This window comes from Drosophila mojavensis, unplaced genomic scaffold (genome assembly GCF_018153725.1).
Source record: "Drosophila mojavensis isolate 15081-1352.22 unplaced genomic scaffold, ASM1815372v1 contig_81, whole genome shotgun sequence".
Lineage (NCBI taxonomy): Eukaryota > Metazoa > Arthropoda > Insecta > Diptera > Drosophilidae > Drosophila > Drosophila mojavensis.
In genome coordinates this window covers 7693927-7700278 of record NW_025318907.1, presented here as the reverse complement: position 1 = coordinate 7700278, position 6352 = coordinate 7693927, and the positions used below count along the sequence as shown (strand labels likewise).

Sequence of the window (6352 nt, the reverse complement as noted above, 5' to 3'; positions counted from 1 at the left end):
TTGTATATTCAATATGTTATATATATAAATAATTTTATATACGTATTTATATTTATTTATGTGTGTATTGCACTTTGTTTGAATTTTTATTCGATTCGTATTTTGCACAATCAATCATGAAATTTTTTGTAAAATTAATTTCTTTTTGGCACTGGGGCAATTTTTTAGTGTAGTAGAACTGGTTGCGCTTTCTAATAATATAATAATATTTAATTTATTGTGTAAGTCGATTTTTAAAACAAAATCAGTTAATGGGCTTTTCTCAGGCACTTTTCACTTTCATTTTCATGCACAAATTTTAAATGAAACTACTTTCATTTTCTTTACGGCATTTCAAAATATTTCATGTGAATTTTGTTTTTATTTGTATTTTCAAATTTTTCTTACGTCCGGCTTTTATTTCGAATTCAATTTAACGCATTTGTTGTGTTTCGGTTTGGTTCTCTCTGCTCATTTGTTATTCTTGTGTTTTTTCTTTTTTCTGTTTTGTTAGCTTGTTATCCGCTGTGTTCGCGTCAGCGATCTTGAACCGACGAAAGGCACACACAAACTCAGATACAGCTACAACTGTGCGGCCGCTGTGGCTATCCGTTGGCAGAGCGCTGTTAACTAATCGCAGCTGTCTGTTAATGCTAACTCAAAATGGCAGCGCACATGTCGCACTGTTAACAGACTCTGTCAGAGGACTATCACTCAACCGCGCACATGTCGCAGCGGCTCGATGTTGTGACTGATAGCAGACGCTGTTAATGAGAGCCAGTTCGAGAATGGCTTGAGGCCAGTCGAAAAGCCAACGCAAAACTCAAAACACATGCCAATTTGTACTATTAACAATTAGTCAAGGAAACAGCTACGTTTTAACTAGTTTTTAGTTCAAAACAAGCCCATTCGTCTGTTGAGATCTTGAGAACCTCCACAGTTCATTGCAATTTGTCGAGGCAGATAACCGAAGCTCGTGCCAAGCTGCTCAGCAGCTGTCAACGGGTCTCACATCAGAGCAGCAGCATCCGAGCAGTCTGTCAATTTCTTATTATCGCGGAGGTAAAGTACTCACGGAAATGCCAAATTCATTGCTTTGGACTTTGAACGCCTATCTCAATTTCCAATTAAGTCTAAGCAGATATCGTATTCGTTCGACGTGTATGTCCGTCCGTGAACCTGATGCGTCGATAGACAGGCAAGCAAATCAGTTCAATTAAAAAACAAAAGCATCTGACATCAATGAAATATTTTCGATAATAGTTAGTTAGGTTCTGTCAATTCGGTAGCTACGCTTATCAAAAAGACTAGAATTTTTCTGTTTTCTTTTTTCAGTTCTCTATTTCCCTATTTAAGGTATTTTGTTTACACAAAACTGTGTCAAATGTCGCTGACTCATAATCGGGCATGATATCGGATGCGAATTCCGTGAATACATTTACCAAGCTGTTTGATTACAACGAATATTGCGCATATTTCCAACTCGACATTGATAAAAACAATTTGAATTTGATGTTAACAGTTCGTTGGGCGCCTTAACATTGCGCTGTTCACGTACAGCACTTCGAACATGTTGCGGCTCGCCTCTGTTGTTCCGTTCAAACCGCACGCAACAGCAAGCAGTGCTATGGCGCCATTTCAAATATATGATGTTAGGAGATGAATATTCATAATAATATAGGAAAACATTTTTAAAATAAAATATATTAAATTATGAATAAGCAGCGAAAGGCCCATAAGACTTTTGAAATATTCCATACAAGTTAATTAATTTTTAATTTTAATTAATTAATTATTATTTAAATAATAATCATTAATTATTTTCCATGTCCTCTTTTTGACCTTTCAACTGCGCAATTTATTTGACAAATATCAGTCGAGGGCACATTTTACTTCGGAGCCTACGCAAAAGTAACTCGAAGATAGATTAGAGGCCCGCTAATTGAGATTTATGCGTGGCGAACGCGTCCAAAATGCTTTCAAAAGGAGGTGACGAAATAATTAGCAACCAGAAATGACAATGATATATTAAATGTCAGTGCACTTAAGAACATACAACATTATTCAAAATAAAAATGATGAAGCGAAAAAAAATGATAAAAACTGTGATACTAAATGCTTGTCAAATTTTTAGCTGGCGCCCATAACTTATATTATTCTGATCTATTTGATAAAAATGTATGAAGCATGTACACCTGTATAAATCAATAAATTATGTACAATATATATCTCTTTTGTTTTTATATATTTTATTCATATTTACATAATCGGTTTCTATTCTTTTCAGGTCAATTTACTTCGCAATTACACGGTAAACTTTTGCATCCTGGTTTAACTTCGTATTGCGACACAACACGTCCATCTGTCCAAAAGCCAATTTCACTCTAACCTAAAAATATCCTTCAAATTAAAGGCAAGAAAAACCAATGCCAACCAAAATCCCGAAAATTCCAACCGCAAATTTTGACCAATCAAAACGTTGTCTCACGCCTCAAAGAATTCCAACAACTACCAGCTGAGTCGGGAAATTGCTATGTGTGTGTGCGAGTGTGTGCATGCGTGTGTGTGTCTCTTTGTCCTTTTTGGCAAGCGCAGCAGGACAGAACGAGCTGCTGGCGCCATGTCGCTTCCTCACCTAAGAAATTTAGATGTTTCGCAAGAGAAACAAAAACGTGTCAAATTTTAACTGCAATTGAATGTGAGAAATGTATGCGTGAAGAACAATGGAATGGACAACAACTTCAACAACAACAACGAGAATAAGAAAACAAGTTTAAACTATTTACGAGCTGTGATGCCACCTTGTTGGCAACTCAGGTGCGACAAGTTCATTTTCCCTTCTCTCTCATTATTTTTTTCCATGTACCACTCGGTGGGTCCTTAAGTGATTTATTAGCCACTATATAGGCATGCATGTGTGTGTTTGTGCTGTTGTCCTTTGACGCTGGCACGTCATATCTGATGCAAATGTGTCACACTCACGACAGTCAAAGCAGCCCGAAACCAAAAAGCTCTCCAAAGTCCTATAAAACTAAGCTAAAGCATAAAAGTGAAAAAAACCCTGAGAAATATTTTAATTAAAATTCAGTGCCCCAAAAAAATACAAACAAACACATAAAAAAATTACCAAAAACCTGCCATGCAACTAGGCTGCCAGCCAGGCAGGATAAGCCCCCAGTCTCAGACTCAGACTCAGTCACACTACGCGAGGTATCCGTGGCTGATCTTAACTGATAAACGCAAAACCAACAAAGCAAATGCGCAAGCCAGCGCGACTATTGAATACCTTAACAAACATTAAAACTACAAAACAATCCGACTACCGAAAACTATATCAAACTGAAATACAGTTATTCATAGCTCTCACATATATAAATTTGTTCCATGAATGAATTTATTCAATTGGAGATTCAATTTAAACTCAATTCAAGTTTCTTTTGAGCATACCACATAAAGTAGTATTAATGCAATCGACTGTTGCAAAGTGCATGCCCATTCGTAGAGGACTACCCGATAGAGTACGACGAAGCCAGGCTCTTAAGGCGAACCGCAACGGAGGTGGGCGTTGGCTAAAGAGGAATATCGAAAGACATTATGTGTGGAGCCGAGAGTTGTTCCGAGGAACTGCTGCTCGTTCGCAGCGGTGCTCCCAATGGAGCAATGGCATTTCAACGCGGATGGTGTCGCTGATCGAGTCCAGGCGAAGTCCCTTGGCCACATGATCAATCGATGGGCTCAGCCGCGGCCGAAAATTTACCGCTGCGGTGGCTATCGCACGCATCTTTCTCCATTCGGCCTTTCCTTGGCTTTGCTCTGTTCCCTTTGTCGTGAGCTGCAAATTCAATTAAACAAACAAAGCGTATTGAACACTTACATTTGGTTTGGTAACCCTTCGCCTGATCGGAGAGCGGACTCGTTCCCACTTGCAGAACGCCTTAATTGCTCAGCCGCCCCTATATAGAGGGAAAGTCGTCTGCTCGGCTTTTCCCCTCAACTTAATGAAAATGTTCATCCGTTCGAGCAGTTGACAGACGATAAGCCCGGCCAGTCCCTCATCGAAAACTCTCACTAATTTATGCTGCGATCATTTCCTTGATAGCGATCGCAATCGTTTGAATAATAATAAAAAAAAAATAAATACCTTCTGTTAACATAAATGTCCTAACGAGCATTGGGAGAGAATGTGAAGGGGGCAACAAGAGGGGTGCGAGTGTAAGTAAATAAATAAATAACAAACAAAAACTAAGAGGATCTCTTAAGGTTTTACAACTAGAAATGTCTTTAAAGTATTCTGAATTGTTTGTAAATTGCAATATAGATCAAGATTGTGTGCAGATATTATTCAAATTATTATGATACATTATTAAATCTTCAATGAATTTTGTATTTATCCTTATTATATTGTTAATTTATTTATTAGATGTTTTTCCGTATATTCCGAATAATTTAATTACGAAATTCGAATTTTATTTAAACAGAGTCCTAATTAAATTAACTCTAATCTTTTTTATATCTGATTGCTTAAATGTTATTTACATATTAGGTATACAAATTTTTTATTTTTTTTAATAATATGCAAATATTTTATTGTTGATTATATCTATATGAAAATATATATATTTTTTAAATTACTATATATATATACATATTTATTTATTTTATTTTTTTAAGTGTGTACATCAGAAATATTACTATACAACACAAGCAAATTATTAAAAGAAGAACCAAACCCCATAACCCTATGAGGATTACAAGTGGTGGAGGTCTTACTGATGTCCACTTTAGCAAAGCCTTGCAGCTTAAGTCTTCTTAATGGTCTGGCGGGCAGTAGTTCTCTTGCGATTAGGTTGCGATGTCTTAACAGTCGTTCACTGGACCTGCTCGTGTGCAGGCCAATCTGCTCTTCGACAGCTTTAGGTCTGTAGGTGAAGTACTCTATTCTGCAGTACTTGAATTCGTTTGAAGTTAGATTTGGCAGCAATCCCCAAGGCTACACTCCATAAACCATATAGCCATATATGAACTTATACCGCTCTTTAGTATCTCAGCGGCAATGTGGTCCTCTTATTATTTAGCGACTGCGGTGAGTCGCAGCAGTCCATGAATATGAAAATATTAATTTTAATATTTAGACCTCTTTGTCAGCATTTATGAATTTATTGGTTATTCTGTTGCATACTTTTAGAGTGTTTGATATATGAATAGAAAAACAATTAATAGAAAAATAATAGAGACAAAATAGCCTTGTTTGCTAAGCGAAACAGATCGATTATCTTTTAAAACTCATTGTAGATAACCGAAAATATCTAAAAATGGGCGGATTATACAATATAAGTTGGAGGTGTAAGACTTTAGTGAGGGTTATGCGAAACTAGGAGAGTAAGGTGGATCTAAATAAATATATTTTTAATTTTTTTTTAAATTTATTTCATAAAAAAAAAAACAATTATTACTCAACCGTATTTATATAAAGTTTAAATTATAACTTTTATTTTAAATATTTATTACAAAATTCCAAAGTAAACTTTCACCTAAAATTTATGATTTTTATATATAAAATTTATGTATCGTATTTTTCTTCATAGCGTTTTTTTCTCAATTTCTAAAATTAATTAATTAATTAGCTATTATTTGCGGTCTCTAGAATTACCAGTTCTCTATATTGTTAAATACGTTTATAAGTTTATTTACATATTTTATAACAATATATATATATAAAGGAAGGCCTGGTCAAATTTCGAATTCGAATGCGGAAATTACTTAACAATACAAATGAATTACTCCCTATTTAGTCACTTTTCAGCATTACAGGGTATATAAGATCTTTTAGAGAATAATTTGCAAATGCCTTGACTAAAGTCAACTTGGCTTGGACTTCTCCATTGAGTGCAGAGTGAAGCTGTTGGCCCTTGGAGTGCCGCTCCTCAATTAGCAGAGTATTTAAAACCACATTAACCCCGTCGGCCCTGGCCTTAACCCTTCGTTCAGAAACGCTAATTTGCAGCTCAAACAACAACAAGGCAGTAGCTGTAGCTATAGCTGTCTCTGTCTGTTGGAATTCGCACTCATTGATACTCCCTCTACATTCGATATTTAACACCAAAATGCTCATGACCGTCGCATGAATTGGCGTAAATGAAAAAAATAAAAATTGAATCTCTTAAAATATATTAAGATTTATTATTGGAATTGTTTATTTCAGTTTTAATTAGCAAAATTTTGACAAATTTAGCCAACGGTTTCTATTTCTAATTCTGTGTTTGTTTGTTTTCGTTTTTGCGTAAATGCCAACACGAATTTTACATATTGACACGCATAAATTTTGTGCTGTATTTTTGGATATTTTTTCCACTTTCGTTCTTCTTCTTTTCTG

At 35.5% G+C, this 6352-nt stretch overlaps 1 long non-coding RNA gene across 1 annotated transcript; it reads left to right on the top strand.

Annotated features, from left to right (window-relative positions):
* The first annotated feature begins 340 nt into the window (after positions 1–340).
* LOC122757800 lies at positions 341–2205 on the top strand. Its single transcript, XR_006357965.1, has 2 exons — positions 341–1041; positions 1856–2205. It is a non-coding gene; the product is annotated as an uncharacterized LOC122757800 (long non-coding RNA).
* The last annotated feature ends 4147 nt before the right edge of the window (positions 2206–6352 follow it).